Source organism: Arachis hypogaea, chromosome 18 (genome assembly GCF_003086295.3).
Source record: "Arachis hypogaea cultivar Tifrunner chromosome 18, arahy.Tifrunner.gnm2.J5K5, whole genome shotgun sequence".
Taxonomy (NCBI): Eukaryota; Viridiplantae; Streptophyta; class Magnoliopsida; order Fabales; family Fabaceae; genus Arachis; species Arachis hypogaea.
Genome location: NC_092053.1, coordinates 109,032,932 through 109,055,353, shown reverse-complemented (window position 1 = coordinate 109,055,353; position 22,422 = coordinate 109,032,932). Strand labels below are relative to the sequence as shown.

The 22,422-nt window shown below is 32.2% G+C and overlaps 4 pseudogenes; 3 read left to right on the top strand and 1 right to left on the bottom strand.

Moving 5' to 3' along the window:
• Positions 1-2,900: 2,900 nt before the first annotated feature.
• LOC112770253 (MDIS1-interacting receptor like kinase 2-like) lies at positions 2,901-5,892 on the top strand (annotated as a pseudogene).
• A 459-nt stretch (positions 5,893-6,351) lies between these two features.
• On the top strand, positions 6,352-11,325 carry LOC112770252 (probable tRNA N6-adenosine threonylcarbamoyltransferase, mitochondrial; annotated as a pseudogene).
• Positions 11,326-11,769: 444 nt separating this feature from the next.
• Positions 11,770-14,557, top strand: LOC112772297 (arginase 1, mitochondrial-like; annotated as a pseudogene).
• Positions 14,558-15,204: 647 nt separating this feature from the next.
• On the bottom strand, positions 15,205-16,383 carry LOC112770251 (protein NRT1/ PTR FAMILY 7.3-like; annotated as a pseudogene).
• Between the last annotated feature and the right edge of the window lie 6,039 nt (positions 16,384-22,422).

Below are 22,422 nucleotides of genomic sequence, written 5' to 3'. Positions count from 1 at the left end.
TTGATAGATGAACAGGTACGTCTAATTCTTTCACATACAATTGTTTCTCTGCTTTCATACACTTAATCTATATTTTCTGATAATCTTGATAAGATTTTCTGGTTTCAATGTTAAGGTGATTGATGCTCATGAAATATATAATGTCTGATGCATGGATTATTGCTTCAATACTTTCATACATTTAATCTATATTTAAAGTTTATAGTTTTGAATTTTGATATAAACCCTGTGCAGGGGCGATGCTAGGTACAAGGAAAGGGGGGCAATGGCCCCCCTAATTTTAATTTTTTACATGTAAATTATATGTAAATTTTAGTTTAGCCCCCCTTAAAATTTTATTTTAGTCTTATTTTATTGTGTAAATATTTTTTGCCCCCCTCTAATATTTCTTCTAGCTCCGCCCCTGATCCTGTGATAATTTTATAATTCTTTTGTAGTGAGATGATGCATACATATACAATGTATCGTGTTGATTTTGATTGCTCTGATTAAAAAAAAAACTCTTGCTAATGGCCATCATCCAAACAATTTATATAATCAGAATTAAACTAAATATAGTTTCCTTAAATGGCTAGAAATATGCAGGGTTATATACGTTGTTTATGAATTAAAAGTTTAATGGTTTAGTGGTTTAGTAATAACTAGAATGAGACCTGTGCGATGCGCGGGCCGGTAAATTAATGATAGTATATAATAAATATTTAAAATTGTTTTGTTTTGTAGAATTAAATTAAATATGTGTAAACTAAAGTAAATTTGAAAGGTGTTTTATTTAAAATAATTTATAATGTAAAAGATTTGGATGTTGGATCTCCACAACGTGACTTTCAACACGATATTCCTAAAATTATTAGTATTTTGTTAATAACTATATATGTAAATAAATAATGAATTGTTTGTATATTTTTTTACTTTTTAAGTATCAATTCCATTCTTCGTATTTTTGTGGATTTTCCTTTAACATCTACTTGTTCTTCTTTACTTAGTACATGCAGTTTTTCAATGACATTTACAATTATTAATGACAACATTTACCTATACACAGACAAATGTTAGATACATACATATGATACAGCTCATATCCCTCTTACAAAATTATAATGACAAAGGCGAGGAAAAATTATGACGAATATATGTACAAATAGAAATAGTACAGCTAAGGACTTATCAAAAAAATTTCATCAGCTTCCTCGTCCGTTCTGAAAAGAGAAGTCTGTAGAAAAGTGAGAACATCATTCTCGAAAGGGTTCTCAGTAAGGGGTTATTAGAAAAGGAACAATGCATAGCATATAGAAAGAAGTATAATTTTAACGATATCAAAATACAATTATATATAAAGTATTATAAAACAATATAAAAAGTATAAGAAGCAAAAATAATTAAAGTATTTTTTCGTAAATTCAATTTAAAAATACAATAAATATGTTTGTTTTGTACTTTTTCATCTAATATAATCAATTTTAAAATACAATAAATATATTTATTTTGTATATTTTCATCTAATATAATTATTTCTAAGCAAAGAGGCTCCTTTTAATTTGTGGGTGTTAATGTTTCTCATAGACGAACCACGCGAACTTTGATAAACCAATTGTCTTCTTGTTTGGTGATATTGTCCAAAGAATGAATCTCTATTGAGTAAGTTTGAGATATTGTGTAGTTCAAAAATAAATTTTTTGTGCTAAATTTAATGTTATTTGAAGAAATAGTGATAAGAGACTTATAGAAGTAGTTCAAATAGTATGGAATTCGAATATTTGTAACATAAAATTTATTATGATTAATAATATTATTATGACATTTGTAATATGGGTGTTTATTATATTTAATGGGTTATTTCTAGAAATTAATAAATTAATTATTGGGATTATAAATTTATTGTATTATTTATAACGGTAAGATATAATAAATATATGGATATAGATTTAATGTTTTTGTAGGTTATTGGTTAGACTATTAATATCTAATTATTGTAGGTTCCATATATTTTTACCGGTATTTTTTAATATTTTTTGTATATTTTTTTTTTGTTGATTTGGAAATAATAGTTGATTTGGCAAAAATTAAGTGGTTGATTCTAAAGTATTGGCAAGTAAGCAATGTTGCTGACATGACATTAGTAGGAGGAGAAAAATGTCTTAAAAGTAATGTGAGTAAACTTATCCATCTACTTTTATATATTAAAAATAGATTATTGAAAGTAGAGTTAACTTGGATATGGTTATTCTTAAACTTCACATGTATTTATTATATAGTGGTCATACACTTAAATTAGTTAGACATTTAGGTATGATAGATTAGTTTAATTTTTTCTCAATTTCATTTATGTGACCTCTTTTTTCCAGCTTGTGTTATTTTTGGTCTTGTACACAATATAGACCAATGAAATATGCTGAAATGAGGTTTGATTTTATTTATAGTTGAGGTCCTTATTTGAATAACAACGCTCATTAAATTTAAAATTTCCTTTTCATTGAGTTGTCCACGATTACTTTCAAAATGTACCTTAGTCTTGGTAGTCATCTCCCTAATGTTCACCCTTACGTGATTTAAAATAGTTGTACCCTGCTATGTTAGTCTTTTTTTGTTTCGAGATGTATAGTTTTTAATTTTGATTCAATTTGTTGTTTTTTTGTGTTATTATTATTTTTTTTTGCTTTTGAATATTGAGTTTATTTTTACTTTACATAGTCACTAGCAATATCACTTTAGGTAGAATTTAATAAAATAAACATTCTAATTAATTGAACGTAATATCAATTTTTTAATTTATTCAGTTATTTTTGTTAAAAAAATATTTTATGTAAATTTTATTTGTTTATTTAATTGGACTTTATTCTTACTATGTGTAGAGAGTGAATAATAAAATATTTTGCTTTGTGAAAAACTAGAAAACAGCTATGCATATTTTTGTAGGTAAGGATCTGATATCTGTGCTCGAATCATTGATATCGGAGAAAACTGTGTATGTTTTTCATACTTTGGAGTTAGTAACAACTGCGGGTTGTACCGCACAACATCACATCATTTTCGATTATTTTTTCAAGCAAGGATTACTGTCGTACCCTCTTTTTGTGATGCAAAACCGTTAAATAGTATTAAGCTGGTCCCTTTTAGGTTATAGGTTGGTAAGTATATGGTTCATAACAAGTATATAAGTTGATTTTTCTTTTGTTTTTACGACAAAATATCACTAAGACGGGTGATTTATGCACAATATTCTATTTGATATTTATTTTAGACGTTGCTGGAGTTATGACCGGTGTAGAAGGCGAGAAGAAATATGTGAAGGATGACAAACCCTTACTTAGAACTTAATATGTTTATATAAACAATTTTTTATATTCTAAATAATTTGCATTTTCTTTGCAGCTTAAAGTTTAATGTTGCTGTTCTTGGAGAGATGGTGGATCGGATCAAGGTTTTGTGGCAGCGGGTGAGTAGCAGCTACCAGTAGTTATTTTTCAATTTGCAAGAGTAAAGATTTTTCGAGATATATGAGGATTTGATCACTATTAAGTGGTTATATCTTATTATAGCTATCTTTACTAATTACTGGGACGTAATTCAATTAGTATTTTTTTAGTTTTTAAATTTTATGGTGTGATACTACAGCTTAAGACGACTATAGCTTAGTGATAATTTGTTGATATGCTCAATTCCTTCATCAATTAAAGAATTTGACTTTTCTCATCATTGATTCCAACCAAATTAGAGGTTTTATACCGTTTCAACTTTTTAACATGTTAAAAGTATTGTCTCTTGCAAATAATTCACTCACAGGCACAATTCCTTCTGCTTTGGGTCAATTAAAGAACTTGATATATCTCGTCTTAAATTCAAATCAAATTGAGAGTCTCATACCGCTACAAATAGGAAATTTGAGTTAACTTGCATTATTGTCTCTTTCATACAATTCACTCAACAGGTCAATTCCATTTACCTTGGCATGATTAAAGAATTTGACATATCTCAAGCTTACGTCAAATCAAATTGAAGGACATATACTAGGAGAGTTACAAAATTTAGAACAATTACAGGTTCTAAATCTTTCAGCTAACTCTCTTTGTGGTCAAATCCCTCTTGAAATAGGAGCATTAGTGTCTTTACAAGAGTTATACATAGAATTCAATCAAATAAATGGTTCCATTCCTGCAGAATGTCAGAATTTGATCAACCTGCGCATCTTGAATCTTTCTCATAATATGATATCTGGTGTTATACACCTAAACTATTTCAGTTCACGAGCTTGACTTCACTCCATCTTTCTAACAATCAATTGGGTGGAAACATACCATTAGAGATAGGAATTTTTTATTCTCTTTGCGATGTAAATTTATCTAATAACAAATTAGACAGATTGATCCCATCTCCCATGCTAAACTGTATCAGTTTTAGGAAAGTTGACTTGAGTAATAATTCCCTCAAAAATCGGTTATATTAAGAAACTTGACATGAGCCACAATATTCTTAGTCGTAGTGTACCCTTTTTGTCCATTAAAGATGGTCCTTATATTCCTAGGACAAAATCTTTTTTTTATCAAGTTTGGATCTTAACTAAAATAATCTCACAGGGAGTTTACCTATAGAACTTGTAACCATATCTCATATAAATTTGTCATTCAACTTTTTTGAGTGTCCAAAGGCTACAAGATTTTTTATGCAAAATCAATTATTGGTAATACTCCAATGTCTGTCAACACTTCCGTTCAATATTAAAATACCCAAAAAACCAAGGCACCTAGGTATAATTGCTCTTCCTATCAGTTGTTTCTTCCTCCTTGTCATTTTTGTAAGTATATTTTGTTTTATTCGATGCACCAAGAAGGTTAAGGTTGAACCCATTTCAGAAAAGAATGGAGACTTGTTTTCCACATGGAACTATGATGGTAAAATTGCATTTGAAGACATCATCGAAGCAACACAGGACTTTTATATCAGATATTGCATATGAACTGGTACTTATGGCTGTGTGTACAGAGCACAGCTTCTAAATGGCAAAATTGTTGCATTGAAGAAACTTCACCGAAGGGAGTCACAAAATCCATCTTTTGACAAGAGCTTCCGAAACGAGATAAAGATGTTGTCACAAACCCGTCATAGAAACATTGTCAAGCTCTATAGATTTTGTATCCACCATTGGTGCAAGTTTTTGGTATACAAATACATGGAAAGAGGAAGCTTATTTTATGCGTTGAACATGGATGATGAAGAAGCTAAAGAGATACGTTGGATCAAGAGGGTGGATATCATTAGAGGAACAGCTAATGCATTGTCTTACATGCATCATGATTGTTTTCTACCAATAGTTCACAAAGATGTAACAAGCAACAACATTTTGTTGAACTCAGAGTTGCATGCTGTTGTCTCAGACTTTGGATCCTAATTCTTCAAATTAGATATTACAAGTTGGAACATCCCACCTTGCACCAGGTGAAGTTTTCTTAAAAAATCTTTTGATGCTTTTAGTAAATAAATTTATCAATTCTTGAATATATGAAATTAATTTCATTGAGATTATTCTATATTCATTGTGCAGAGTTGGCTTATACAATGATTGTGACAAAAAAGTGTGACGTCTATAGTTTTGGAGTGGTGGCATTGGAAACTTTAATGAGAAGGCACCCAAGAGAGTTAATCTCATCTTTGCTAGATGACTCTTCTAACAAAAACATAGTGATAAAAGATCTCTTGGATCTACACATCCGTTTACCGTTAAGTCAAAAAGAAACTCAAGATATAGTTCATATAGTAACACTGGTATTAACATGCTTGTGTTCTAATCCAAAGTCAAGACCATCAATGCAGGAAGTGGGGCACGAGCTTTCTACTTCTAAACAGTCACTGTCGTTGCCTTTCGCAAATATTACAATTCATCAATTGATAGCATAATCTCCGAAGAGATAGCAATAGTGAAAATAATTGTTGATTAGAAGATGAATAAGGTAAGAAATTGTTGTTATTAAAGTGATTTTTTTTTCCTATTTAGAACTTTAATGCTTCGCTAAATACAATGAGCATATAATCATTAACTCATTACCATATGCGTGAGGTTAAGGATAGGGTTAAGGCTTACCATGTATTTCCTTTGATTTATCCAATTTTCTCATAATATTCTTGAGTTTTCTTTTTAGTTCAATTTTTATTTAGCTTACATCCTTTGTTAACATCTTGGTCATTCTTTCCATCCTTTTTTATTTATTTTTAATTTTTGATAGATTTTAATGTCTTTTATAATTAGAATAATCAATAATACAAAATATTTTTAAATCATTCATACTCATAACAAACATATGATTTGATGGTGTCACTGCTGACTATTACATGTGGCTATCTTTGATGATGATGATGATGGCAATATACTATTCTGTAGGGGGACATAATCTGCTCATTCTAGCTCATGATCTTGGACAATATGTGCAACTTTGAACAACAATAGATGATGCAATTGGTGAAGCATATGACAAGACAGCCAAATGGCTTGGACTGAATTTGAAGAGAAGCGGTGGTCCTGCTATAGATGAGCTTGCTAAGGAGGAGAATGCCAAATCTTTAAGCTTTTTAGTAAGTATTCTTAGAATATTATATCCTACCCTTCTTGATTTTTCCATCTAACATGACTATGGTGGTTGTTATACTTCTAGTGTAGATTCTAAGTTCACTCCTATTTCTAATTTAGGTTCCAATGAAGCAGCACAAAGATTGCAACTTCTCCTATGCTGGTCTAAAAACCCAAGGTTGGCAATCGAATCCAAAAAGATGTACGTAAGTATTTTTGCTATTTTTATTATATTTTTTTTTTGATAAAAATAATGGGTGGAGCTAGGTCATAACTCATAAACCTAATAGAAGCTGAATAATCTATCCTTTATAGCTTTACTTTTGTTTGGCTTTGCTCATGTAAGGAGGATCTCCTGTTCTCCCATATACTTGTGTATTTTCTCTTTGCCTTGCTGATATTCTTCTTTTATCAATAAATAAATAAATAAAAGATTGATTTCCACATTCTGTTAGTGTTAGTTCCATGTAATCAGATAATAAAACAGTGATATTGCATGTTGCAAAAAGTATTCTTGTGTAGTAGTGATAAATTATGCAAACATCTTTCAATTTATTATTACGTACATATGAGGATATGGGCTATGGGCTTTTTTTGCAGTGATGCCAAGATCCCTATTTCTTCTGCAAGTAAGGAAGATTGATTGGCTCGGGATGATATTGCTGCTGCTTTTCAGGTTAGTTATGTTTTTGTAGGTTTTGTACATTATGTCATGCAAGACTTGTCTTCCGTATCAGGTCTAGATAATGACTTAGTTAAAATTACTGCATCTGCTCTATCTTGATCATCTTTAATTTGTGTCTAATTGATGTCTTATTTTTACATGTGGTCAGCGAATTACAGTGTTACATCTTGAGGAAAGGTGTGAACGTACAATCCAGTGGGCATTGAAGATGAAACCTTTTATAAGACACCTGGTAGTTTGAAGTCTGAGTAGTTTCTTTCTTTCAAATGACATCAATCTTTTCTTTTCTATTTATTTTACATCAAAAAATCTAAATGACTTTCTATTTTATTTCATCTATTGCATGTTATCTCTGGTGGCATTGCATCAAATCATTATGTTCAATCTCGGCTTGATATGGTTATGAATAAGAATGGCTTGCAGCTTGTATGCCCTCCTCCCCGACTTTGTACTGACAACGGTAATAATATAGTTTTTGAGTTGCTATTAGTTGTAAGTAGTCAAAGTTCTCAAGAAAGCAAATTAGGTTGTTATCTTTTGTTGATGCATGAAATATAGCCTTAATTTATTTATTTTAAGCTTTTTCTTGAACAGGTGACCACACAGAGCTTTATGCTTAAGCCGTAAAACAGAGGTGATATGGTATTACGACCTCTAAAAATAAAATATACACATAATAATATTGGAAAGAATACAGTATACGAAGAGCCTTGAAAAATAGATAAAACAAAATCGCAAAATAAAAAGCGCAACACTCAGAAAACGTGGTTACTTGCGTACGAAGAAATCTAAAGTTCACTAACATAGTTATACAAAAGATAAGAGTAAAGGATCAATGGTACAAAATAACAAGCTCCTAACTCAGCCTGCGAAGCCAAGGCTGGCCGGAGAATATATATATATAGCCCCAAGTCCCAAAATGAGAATACATAAACCCTAGTTCTCCATAAACAAAGCATTCTTATACACAAGAGGAGAAACTATACATACATACATATATATATATATATATATATATATATATATATATATATATATATATATATATATAACAAAAAGAAAAGCCCAAAGTAAACCACATCGCCGCAGAAACTCTAGACGCCTATCGAGGTGCCTCTCGACCTGCTGAAAAACAACACAGTATGGAATGAGAATCGGAGCTTCCCAGCATGGTAAAGGTGCCACACACATAAGATATAAGGTCATGGGAATGCCAGAGGCAATCCTGGAACGCTAACACTCAGAGTATAAAGCTTAAGGCACTAAAACAAAACCATAAAAAAGGTGGTCATCTAGGGAATTCTAAACCTAGCTTAAACTTAGTCTTAACACTAAACCTATCCATCATTCCTCCATTCCTTCATTTCCAGTGAGTTTGCAAAGACAGAAAAACAGACAATTGCAAGCGTAGGTAGGAGACAAGTAATGCAAGTAGCTAATATAACAAATAACATAATATATTCAGTTAGGCATTCCCAAATAATGCATAGCAAAAAAAACAAACAAAATACATGTGATGTATGCCTGTCCTATGGCTGATGATATCATCTGTTGGTTATATAGCCAACCCGACACGTCCTGGTAGATAACCATGGACTGAAACACCCATTTAGAGCAAGTGGGTTTGAGCTACAACCCCCTTGCTACTACCCGTTTAACCCAGAGCCAGTGGAATAACCACTACTGTAGCTACTACCCAGACGGGTGTTTAGAAGCTCAACCTGGAGCAAGTGGAATGATCCACTACTATTGCTACTACCCAGGCATCAATATTATTGACCTGGAGCAAGCAGGATGAGGCACAATCCTTGCTACTGCCCAGGTATCCAAAACATATATTCATTCAGTCTTAATCAATCTTCATTATTATCAAAGCTCAAGTATTGACCTGGAGCAAGCGGGACGAACCACCATCCTTGCTACTACCTAGGTATTTCAAACATACATTCGTTCAATCTTAATAATTTATCATTATTCTTACATTCAATATTTCTAGCGTTCTTCAATAACAAATCACCACTTTACAATCTCCCTCAACATCAAACTAATTCCTCCAATAAGTTTACTCACACTCTACAGCCTAAAAACCAACTACCAGGCTTTAAATGAGGGTTATAAAGTTTTTGAAGGTTAGAAGATTGGTTTAGAAACACAAAATTTACTTTGCTGAAACAGGGGTCACGCGTGGGAGTGCATTTCTGAAAGGTCACGCGTACGCGTGGGTGTACAATTTTCTATGCTCGCGTACGCAAGTACCCTGCTCGCGTACACGAGGTACCAAACCCGAATAGGTTGGTTGCGTCGCGTGCAATGGTTACGTACGCAAGTTATGCAGAATAGCAATGCTGCAGAATTTTCAGCTTTGCACTCTAAACTTCCGACGTGCATAACGTTTTCGTGTTAAAATATTTTTCATCCGTTCTTCAAACGATGTAAACTTCAATGACCCAATTTTCACATGAAATAAATTTAAAATAATTTGGTGATCTAGAAGCTAAGTTTTGGCTCGCAAAAGTTCGGCCAAAAATTAGTTTTTACATAAAAACCTTCAAACCCTCAATTTTCATTAAAACCAAACTCAAAACCAAACTTCTATACCAACAATCAACTCTACAATATATCAAAGCACACCAACACCGCACTAAATTGTTAATATCACACCACCTTTAACCATACTTCTTTATTACACAATTTCAACCTAATTTCATCATTTTACATCAACAACATTAACATATATCGACTTACTATATATATACCTAAATTCACATATCCATATACAAAATTCAATACCCATACACTAATTCAATGAATTGACTAGGGTTAATGATCCTTACCGTACTCGCAGACTAAACGAACCAAGCCCAGCAAGCCCCGCAAGCTAAATCAAACCTAGAGTACCAAAATCAACGAAATCTCAACATGGATACTCTTGAATTTCGAAATTCAAGGGGTCGAGAAACTGGAGTGAGAGTGTGGCTTACCTATGAAATTGTTTCGATAGATTCGTAGAACTCGATGCGGTGGTCGCGTGGCCGTAAACGGTGCGACAATCGGAGCTCGAAGCGAGAAGTTATAGAGGTTTGATTTATGGTGTTAGGGTTTGTCTTTCTTTTCCCTCACCATGCATTGCTTCAGCGTTCTTGGCTGAAGGGAAGAAGAGAATTGGCTCTTCTTATATGTGGTTGGGCTGATAGGTTGGGCCTTGGGCCCATTGCGGGCTCGGTTCAATCGATTCGGCCCAATCTTGGACCAAATTCTTTGAAATTAGTGTCAAAATTCTCGTTTTAATTTTCTCTATCATGTTAAACTTCAAAATTTCATTTTATAATTTTCTTTATTAATAGTTAATTTATTCGCTAATTATTTACTAATCTCTCGGATTTTACAGTAATGGTAGCTTGGACTGGCATTAAGCACTTTCGCATGGGAAGATATGACCCTCCTCCACCTGCAGAAGAATCAGAAAACTTCGTGGTGTATTTCTTATCTAAACAATTTGCTTTCCTATCATGACTCAATGGATTTGGATGCTATGATTCATTTAGGGGGAAAGATTATAGTTAATGGTATTTTGCAGAATCAACATGATCAATTATTGTAACCCAGCTCATATAAAATGTTGAATTTATTTCTTAGTGATCTGTTTATCTGCTCTCATGGATTGCAAATTTGAGTTGCTTTCGCTGCCTTTATCTTATTATATTCTATGTTTAATTCATTCTTTGTCCTACTAAGCAAATGTAAGGATCTAGACTGTATTTAAATGAACCTCGTAGATGTTAATGAGGTAATAGTAACAAGTTAACATTGAAAGTGTCAGAAATTTTATCTGTTACTACATTTTATGATTGTTTTATCAGTCACTGATTCTTTCAACTGTGATTCATTTCAGTATGATTTGCGGTCGAGGTGGTCGCTAGGGGAAGAATATGCTGATGGAAGAAGTGAACCACGCTCAATAAAAGGGCTCGTCTTCATCCATCTCTTACGTCTATAATTCAAGCATCATCATGGCAGTGACATTGCATGTACGTTCATGTTGCTTCAGCCTCTTCATGAAGCTTTGCTGCACTGTTTTTGATGGGCTAAAATGTACTAAAACACATAATGTGTCGAGTCTGATGCATAGTACATGTATAGTAATTCGTTGGATTAATCACTTTAGCTTTTTTATTGGACTATGTTGTTATGTTTTGTTTTTCTTTTCCTGTGATCTTAAACCATTCTTGATGTTGTTGTTGATAATGCCTACATATGTTCTTGACATCTTAATTTTAGCTTTCTATGTGATTCATGTTTATTGTTGATTATTCCTATGGTTTATGTCAAAAGAGTTGTGTGTACTGAAGTTTGTCATCTACCAAGTTCATGTAAGTGATAATAGTTTTGACTACATTCTTAAAAAGTAAGGGAAATTTCAGCCATGCTCTTTCTTTATGTCAGCAAACTCAGATCATTATCTTTATGGATAGAATTTTCTGGCCTCTAATTATAAATATCCATTGTTTTGGGATTTCAATGCAGCATGTCAAATATAGCACGTAAAGGCATCCGTTACTTGCAGAGACTAAATGCTTCAAATGTATCTACTTCCATGCTAGAGAAAGGTTAAAACCGTGTGATAGAAGCTTGCCTTATACTTATTCGCGAAAGAGCAAAGCTTAAGGCATGCCATCTTTACTTTTATCTGTGATTTTCAGTGTTGTCTTTTTGTTACATGATGCTATGTTTTACATAGGTGATTTTCATTATAAGCTTTACAAGAAGGTAATTTAAATAGAAAGTTGCTTTGCTTCTTCTCCAGGGAGAACTCATGCGTGCTCTAGGAGGGGCTATAGCATGTCCATCTCTTCTTGGAGTTCCTTTGGGACATAATTCGTCATTCCTTCAAAGGCCTGCATTTGCACCTCCTCGCATTAGGGAAGCCATTTGGTGTGGTAGCACAAACTCTTCAACCGAAGGAGGTAAGTGTTGGTTTTTTCACAGATGATAGAAGTCTTCTAGAAGGGTTTTCTTTCGCCCAGCCTAAATTTTGCATCATAAATGCATCTTCAAATTGTAAATCTTTTTTTGCATGAAATCTTGGTAGTAGAAATACTCAAGAATGCAAACCTCTCCTTTAACTTTGTAATTGTTGATATTATTTCTTAGGTTGTTAAATTGGACATTTTATGTTGTTAGGATTCAGAATTCCCAATCAACATAGGCATATATGATTTCCCTCTTCTTTTGGTTCTTTACGCCATGAATGTAACCTTCATTTCTACAATTCCTTACCTAAAATGGTCATTGTAAGTAATTTTCTTAATGGGATATGACTCACTTTCATTCTGCTCAGTGCCTTCACACTTCTTGCTGAAATTTTGTTTGATAATGATGAGCTTGTGATGGCTTGGTTCTGGCTTTGCAGGAAAGGAATTAGAGGATCCACAAGTGCTTACTGACGTTGGTGATGTCCCTATCCGAGAAATCCGAGACTGTGGAGTAAATGATGATAGATTGATGAATGTCATCAATGAATCTGTCAAGCTAGTGATGGAAGAGGTAACGTACTGATCTGTGAAGTTCTGCTCTAAACACAATCACAGTATTATATTTTTTTTTCTTATTTAATAAACTTAAACTTAGTATAACATGCACTTGAGCCTTTTCTTTTGTTTTTTGTTTAATCCAATGAGAGATTTTCCTCACTTGTTTTACATCAGGATTTCACATTGAAATTTGTTGATTAACCAAATTGTAAAATGTGAATGCAATTTAGGCTAATTGATGCTTGCTATTTTTTTCCCTGCAATTACTTCACTGGGGCTATTCATGTATGAATCCAGAAGTAACTGCCATGCTGTTAGCTTATAAGTCTTAAACTATGGCATTCATATTGGAAAATTATTGTCATCAAGGGAAAAAATGAATCATCTAACATAGGTGAACACAAGTAGGGAAGGATCCATTTACATGATTTATGAGATCAACTCCTTGGTGGCCCCTAACTTCACTTAGATTGGAACAATAAATAATTATGCTTTGTAGAATCAGATCTACTATCACAAGTTATCATGTTGTATGAACTAGATGAAGCTTGATTCTCATGTTTTCTACCTTCTTCTAGGCTCCATTACGACCCTTAGTTTTAGATGGCAATCACTCAATATCATATCCTGTTGTTCGAGCCGTCTCTGAAAAACTTGGAGGACCAGTTGATATTCTTTATCTTGATGCACATCTTGATATCTATCATTGCTTTGAAGGAAACAAGTATTCAGTATTCACATGCTGCTTCTTTTGTTCGAATCATGGAGGGTGGTTATGCTAGGCGACTCTTGCAGGAAATTATTTGTTTTTATCTTTTAACTCTATATTTTTATAGCATTTGTATCCAAACATTATAAGTTGATTATGCATTTCCAAAATATAATTTATTGTTATTCTCTATGATCATATCGTATTTTTGTCTTCTCATTTAAGCACTTATATCGACTGTCTTCATCAGACTAATTTTGTTAATTTGTTTTTGTCGCTAACTTAATTTCTTCATGATATTTTAATGGCTGATTTTTCTTTACCATGGTGGTGAATTTTCAATTTTCTTCCATGGTTTTCATCATGTATCATGTATTCTTAGCAATACATTCCTCAATTTATTTCAGGTTGGTATAAGATCAATAATAATAGAAGGGCGCGAAAGGGGCAAAAAATTCAGGATTGAGCAATATGAAATGCGAATATTTTTTCAAGAGATCGTGAATGTTTAGAAAACCTTCTCTCTCTCTCTCTCTCTCTCTCTCTCTCTCTCTCCACCTTTATTTCTCTTATTTCTTTTCCCCTTAAAACTTTACACACATAGACACACAACTATACACTATATTTTATGCAGTGTTTCTAGACCTTACCATAAAATGATTACTACTGTTGATTGAATGAACTTCTTTGGATTTCTGTATCAAATGGATGTTTTCGAATTCCAAGCTACAAAATGACATTATTCATCAAAAACTGTACAAGATATTTTGCAATTTGTGGTTCCTTGGTTTTGAAAACTATTATCATTTTGTAGAAACTTGGTGAATGTGTGAAAGGTGTACATCTCAATAGATGTGGATTGTCTTGATCCTGCTTTTGCTCCTGGAATGTCTTACATCAAACTGAGAGGTCTCTCTTTCTGCGATGTTCTCAACATCCTACATAACCTTCAAGGTGACATTGTTACCACAGACGTGGTCGAGTTCAATCTGCAACGTGATACAGTTGACAGTATGAATGTCATAGTAGCTGCTAAGTTGGTAAGAGAACTGACTGCCAAGATTGCAAAATAATTAAATCTTCAATGCAATCCTCATTCCTTTAAATAGCTTCTAAGAGTGACATAGAATTTTTTGTTAGTTTCATTGAAATCATTCATAAAAGGGTTTACATGTTTTTGTGCTTTAATTATGAAAAAATGTGTGCAGCACACAATACATATAGTTAGTTCTGTGCAGAACATGTAATAAATAGATTGTCACTTCTTTATTGTTAGCATATTTCAAACATATTTATATTTCTATTTTTAAATGTTTGAAAATTTATAGAATATCAATATTGTGAGACCTTATTTTTCTATAGTCAATCTTAAATGAAGAAGCTTCTTAAGTTAAAGTGAAGAAGTTAATTACTTAAACTTTTTCAAATGTGCAAATTAACTATGTTAACAATGTTTCCATCAATTCACAAGAATTAGTTCAAAGTGCTAAAATAGGCATATTGGTATGTTGCATTTTTCTTCTTACATTTTTGCCTCTACAATGAGATGGCCCTTGAGGTATTTTTACCCCCATTTTTCTTGGGCATATTTTTATTTATAAGAAAGAAACTAGTAAACAAGCGCTGAAGTCTCATGGCACATTGCTATATTTTCTTGCCTAACTAATTCACATGTTATTCTACCAATAACTTAAAAAAAATTTGTTACTCTAATCTCAACCTAAATTACAACTTCCTCATTGTTTGCTTCTCTTTTCTCCCATGTTGTTTTCTTATATTTTCTAGCACATATAATATATACAATCAAGTTAATGGATGTGAAAAAAGTACACAAGAAGAAAAACATGTCCAAATGACCCTCGTTTAGATTTGGTGAAATCCAACCAGGTTGTCCATGTTCTGAAGTAATCTTCATTACTATTGTTAAGACAATGTTGGCAACATTACTACCAACTGTTGAAGAAGACATCAACAACCGTATCCCTATACTTTGAAATCCATCAGGTGTTTGTGATAAGAAAACTCTATTTGTGCAACGTATACAAAAGCCTATGCGACTCCATGAGCAGATATTGCGGTGTTTGCCAAAATATACTCAAAGAACTTGTCTCTTCACTATTGTTTTGACTAGCAAGTTCAAGTCTCTTTCTCTCAACAAATCCAACAACTATCTACTATTGCAATGTCCAAGCCAATGCCAATTCTTTTTAAACTTGCTAAGATGTTTTGGATCTCTTTTCATCAATTTCACATATAATGGTACTATGAGAATGTCAAACAGCAAAATAAACATTTTTGTACTTATCGAATGCGGTCATGTTGGCCGGAGGGATTTAAAATTCAGGAACCTTCTGTCCATCATAGCGCCTTTCTCGACAAACAAAGAAAGTACTTATAGTTGTATGAAGATAGCACAGGGGAAGACTATATATAGCCACACTGACAACAATCTTAAAATACATTTCACTTGTTCAACTTGTGACACAATGCAAAGATACCAAGAGTTTGGATTTTGATCCTTGCTTAGCAAGGAATTGTTTTCTTCAGTAGAAACGATGATGGAATAATTAAAAAATCTGTTTGTCACCAATTCAAAATAAAATAGATAAATTAGAAACAACACAAACTTCTATTAAAATTCTTTGCTAAAGTATATATTTATCAATCAAAATATTGGTTTAATATAAGTAGTTTTAGATCAAGAATAAATTTTATTTTTTACCTTTTTAATAATTTACATGGACAATAACTAGTATTCAAGTAAGGTGAGGTCTCTGGTGACTCAACAATAGGTGGCTAAGCATGGCTAAAAGGTTGACCGGACATTCAATAGATGACACATGGCGAGGGATTTACTGATCATACATTTAAGGAGAATGTTGAGTGTAGTAAGTGCCATTAATTACTGATGGCAAAAGGGAAAATGCAATGCAAAGAACTGTTTTTGTCTCCCGGCCTTTGTAGTAACTAGAATGAGACTCGCGCGATGCGCGGAATGGTAAATTAATGATAGTATATAATAAATATTAAAAATTGTTATATTTTGTAGAATTAAATTAAATATGTGTAAATTAAAGTTAAATTTGAAAGGTGTTTTATTTAAAATAATTTATAGTACAAAAGATTTGGATGTTGGAATTGTACAAAGTGACATTTTTATTTGATGGTTTGATTTTGCATTTGTTTTAGTTGATGGACTTAGACTTCTTATGTGGTGCTTTTCTTTATTGGTTATTTTTAGAGTTGTTGCTTTCTTTTTTCTATCGTAGGTTCTTGTGAAAGCATGTTCTTTATGAATTATTGAGTTGTATGCACTTTCTATTGTGTTGTTTGTTTCATTTTTGCATGATGTTCTTCTTCTGAAGATGTGTCTTGAATTTGTATGGTTTTCTTTCTCCTCTTGATAGGTATGTGATCTTCGTCTGATGATATTAGTGTTGGCAAAGTTGGTTCTTATAATTAATGAATAATTTAAATTAGAAATAAAAATGATGTCTTGAATAAGTGATTTTTTTTTTAGTATTACCTGTTTTATTTATTGTAATAGGTGTTGAGGTTCAGTGTTTTGGTTGGAACAAATGTCTTAGTAACAGTGTATTGTTGACAACTTTTTTTGAGATTAAAATCATTTACTTTGACTTCAAATATAAATGTGAGGTTGCACAAATTTTTCAATTGGGGTGGTTCTTCAATGTCATTATTTTTCTAAAGTGTCATTAGATTTAAAGCAATTGTGCCCAACAAAAATTGTTGTAGCACTTTGATCTGAAATAAATATTGGGTTAATAATTAATAATTGATAGATGAGATTATGAAAAGTATATATAGAGTTACCTTATTGTTGGATATTGTAGTGTTTGATTATATGTGCTACAAATATAGTTGTCTCATTTTCATCTAATATATTCATTTCTAAGCAAAGAGACTCCTCTTCATTTGTGTGTGTTAATGTTTTTCATAGACGAACTACGCAAACTTTGATAAACTAATTATCTATTTGTTTGGTGATATTATCCAAAGAATGATGCTCCATTGAGTAAGTTTGAGATGTTGTGCAGTTCGAAAATAAATTTTTGTTCTAAATTTGATATTATTTAAAGGAATAGTGATAAGAAACTTATATAAGTAGGTCAAATAGTTTGAAATTTGAATATTTGTAACGTAAAATTTCTTATGATTAATAATATTATTATGACATTTGTAATATAGGTGTTTATTACATTTAATGAGTTATTTATAAAAATTAATTATTGGGGTTATAAATTTATTGTATTGTTTATAACGGTAAGAGATATAATAAATATAAGGATATGGATTCAATATCTTTACAGTTTACAAATTTGGTTGGACAAAATTAATATTTTTTAGTTTCTTTTGTTATTTTATTTTACTTTTTTCTGATTTGGAAATAATAGTTGATTTGGCAAAAATTGAGTGATTGATTCTAAACTTTTGCCAAGTGATAAACTCCATTTTTAGGATTTATCTTGTGCTTAATTTAGGGAATTTTATCCACTAAACTCACACTTATTCATATAATTCGTATGTTTTACATTTTCCTTCCTAATTTTGTGCTATGATTGAAAACATGCTTCTTTGGCCTTAAATTTGCTAATTTTAATCCTTTCTTATTAGCATTTGATGCCGTGATATGTTTGTTAAGTGTTTTAAGAGTTTATAGGGCAGGAATGGCTTAGAGGATGGAAAGGAAGCATGCAAAAGTGGAAGGAATACAAGAAATTGAAGGAATTGCTAAGCTCTCAAGCCTGACCTCTTCGTACTAAATCGATCATAACTTGAGCTACAGAGGTCCGAATGAGGCGGTTCCAGTTGCGTTGGAAAGCTAACATCCGAGGCTTCAAAATGATATGCAATTTACCATAGTTTCCATGCATTTAGGTGATGCGTACGCGTGGATGACGCATATGCGTGACCTTGCGAAAGTTCAGCGACGCGAACGCGTGGGCGACGCGTACGCGTGACAGAGCCACGTGCTGCACATATCAGAAAATGCTGAAGGCAATTTCTGGGCTGTTTTTGGCCCAGTTTCAAGCCCGAAAATACGGATCAAAGGCTGCAGAGTGGAGCTGGATGGGAGAAAATCATTCATTCACACTTTCATTCACTTTAGTTAGGTTTTAGATGTAGTTTTCTAGAGAGAGGGGCCTCTCATCTCTCTAGGTTTTAGGTCTTAGGTTTATTTCTTCTCTAATTCAGATTTTCATTTTTTTTTAATTTAGTTTATCTTCTACATTCTATTATTCTAGTACTTTAGTTATCTTTTTCCTTTGTGATTTCCTTATTTTGCCAATTTAGTTTATGAATTCTTCATGTTAGATTCAATTTTCCTTTTAATGCAATTTGAGGTATTTTATGTTTATTGCTTCTCCTTTCATTTGTTGTTATTGATTCCTTGTAATTAGTTGTTTAGATTTAATATTCTCTTATTACTTTTCTATGCTTTTATTTTATGCCTTCCAAGTGTTTGATAAAATGCTTGGGAGGATTTTAATTTAGATTTTCATGTTCTTAACTTGGATTGATTATTTAGAGACTCTTGAGTTATCAAAAGTCTTTTGTTGATTGGTAATTGAGACTTGCTAGTTGGCTTAGGCTTCACTAAATCTAGTCTTTGATTAGGACTTGTGAACCTATATTGATTTTACTCACTTGACTTACCTTCATTGTTAGAGGTTAACTAAGTGAAAGCAAAAGGCAATTACCATCACAATTGATGAGGATGATGAGGATAGGACTTCTAATTATCAATCCTTGCTAAGAGCTTTCTTAGTTATTAATTTATTTTCTTGTTATTTAACTTTCTTGTTCCTTATTTCAAAACCCAAAAATATACTTTTCCCTAACCAATTATAAGTACACTTCGCTGCAATTCTTTGAGAGACGACCCGAGATTTAAATACTTCGGTTTATTTTTATTGGGTTTGCTTAAGTGACAAACAAATTAAATTTGATTGAGGTTTAATTGTCGGTTTAGAGCTATACTTGTAACGCGATTATTTTTGTGAAATTCTTTACCGACGATTTTTTCCCGTCACCAAGTAAGCGATATTGCTGACATGGCATTAATAGGAGGAGAAACTTGTCTTAAAAGTAATGTGGGTAAACTTATCCATCTACTTTTATATATTAAGAGATAGATGAGACCCGCGCCATGCACGAGGCGATAAATTAATAATAGTATGTAATAAATATTAAAAATTGTTATATTTTGTAGAATTAAATTAAATATATGTGAACTACAGTTAAATTTAAAAGATATTTTATTTAAAATAATTTGTAGTACAAAAGATTTGGATGTTGGAGTTGTACAAAATGATATTTTTATTTAGTGGTTTGATTTTGACATTTGTTTTAAACTTTTAGTTGATGAACTTCTGAATGTATCTTGAATTTGCATGGTTTTCTTTCTCCTTAATCTCTTGATGGATATGAGATTTTCGTCTGATGATATTAGTGTTGGCAAAATTAGTTTCTATAATTAATGAATAATTTAAATTAGAAATAAAAATGATGTCTTAAAGAAGTAATTTTCATTGTTCTGAAAACCGGACCGGATCGGTCGGTTCGACCAGATTAACCGGAAACTGGTCATATGGCCGGTCCGGTTGATGCCAAAAACCGAACTGCAAAAAACTGGAGAAAAATCGGATGAACCGGTGGTTAATCGGTAGACCGTATGAACCGGACAGATTTTTTACCCTCCCGGTTCGCTACTTTATATATTAAAAAAAAAGAAACCAAAGAGGCAGAGAAGCTCTCTTCTCAGTTCTCTCTCCAAACACGAAACCCTATCGCAGCTACCTTCAAGCTCCAGAACGCGTGCCAGCCCCCGCCACTGTTGCCGCCGACAGTGACAGCCTCTCGAAGGTCTGCTCGGCCCTCTCGAAGGTCAAGCTAGTTGTCGTCGTCGGCCCTGAGTTGCAGATTTTTTTGTTTTTGTCGTCGTCTCCAAACATGAAACCCTATCGCAGCCACCTTCAACTCAGTTGTGGACTTCTCACTCAACGTTGTCGCTCACGCACGTTTGCTTTTCGTCGGCATTTTTCTGCTTCGTCTCTATTCTCTCTTTCTCGTAGCTCAGTCACTGTTACCATTGCCCGTTGGTAAGCGTCAATCCCTCTACTGCTTCTTCAGTTTTCATTTTTGGGAGTTAATTGCTATTTTTCTGGATTTAATTATGTTGATTGTTGGTTGTTTTTTTCTGGGTTATTTAGTTGTTTTCTAAGTTAATTTTCTTCGTTGTTCATTGTTGTTAACAGGGCTGGATTGTTGTTTTGTTCTGACTTCTGGGTTAATTCTTGTTAATTATTGGTAATTTTCTGAGTTATTTTTGTGCTATTTTTTTCTAATTCTGAGTTAATTTACTAGTTGTTGGCTTGTTGCTGAGTGAAATTAGTTAAACTTAAAAACTTGGTTTGTTATATTGATTCTGATTTCTGAGTTTTGTTTTGTTATATTAATTCTGATTTCTGAGTTGTTGGTTGCTAATTTTTTCTAATTCTTCTAATTATGAGTTGTTGATGGTACTTTGTTGGGAATGAATGTGTCAGTATACAATTGAGATACTTGTGCTCTTCAACTGGTTCTAGCTCTGATTTGATGCTGAAAGAAGAGTTTTCAGTTGAAATCCCGGATAAGAAAACTGATAAGCTTCATTCTATTATTCTTTTGTTGATTTATGCTCTTTTGGTTGTGCTGGAAATACAAAAAGGATGTTGCTGGTTAATTTTTTATTTTGTTAATTATATGAATTGATGGCTTGATGCAGAGTTCTTCTGTTTTTCAATTTTTTTATTTTGTTAATTATATGAATTAATCATTCTGTAATTCTGATTTTGATATAAGTTCAATTTTGAAACCTTGGATTTTGAATTTTGCTATATTGAATTTTGTCATATAAGTTTAATTCTGTTATATTGAATTTTACTGAATATAATTTTGGATTTTAAATGTTGTATGAATTGATATAATCTTTTGGATTCTGAATTGCTGTCATTCTTAATTGTTGTATGTAATTTGGATTTTTAGATTTTGGATTCGGATCCGCTTATTAAGCCATGGCAAATCCCTCACCCGATTCAATCAATCATAGCATTTGCGGACATGTTTCTGCATTAAACTGCGTATTTTTTCTTTTGTTAATCTTCTTATATGTTGTATTGTGTTGTGTTCTCTGTGACTGGCATAAAGCCACTATTGTTATATGATGGAAATGTCTAGAATGAGATAATTGTTAAGAATGTAGTTTAGGAGATTTTTTTTATTTTTATTGGTACCATTTACATCTAAATAATAGAGAAACTTTGTGTTAATTATTATGAATAAATTATCTCTATTAGTGTTTTTATTGAGCATCTTAATGTATCCAGTGTAAATATTTTTAAGAAAACTACTAACCTCTAATCTTGAGGTATAACACCTTTTAGTTTTATGTTGAGGTATAACTCAAAAATTATTTTCATATTAAAATTTTTTTATTTAGAAATCATTAAATTTTTAATAATTTTATTTAATATTTAATTGAATTGGTTGAATCCCGATCGAACCACTAAACTAGTGAACCAGTCATTTACCGGTTTATTGACCGGTCCGGTTCTCGCAACCTTGGTAATTTTTGTTGGAGTATTACTTGTTTTATTTGTTGTAATGGGTGTTGAGCTTTTAATATTTTTGGTTGGAACAAATGTCTTAGCAACAGTGTATTGTTAAAAACTTTCTTTGAGATTAAAATCATTTACTTTTGACTTCAAATATAAGTGTGAGATTGCACAAATTTTTGAATTGGGGTGGTGCTTCAATGTCATTACTTTTTTGGAGTGCCATTAGATTTAAAGCAGTTGTGCCCAATAATTTTTTTGCTTCGCCATCAAATAGTACAAAAGTTGGTGTAACACTTTGATCGAAACTTTTAATTGAA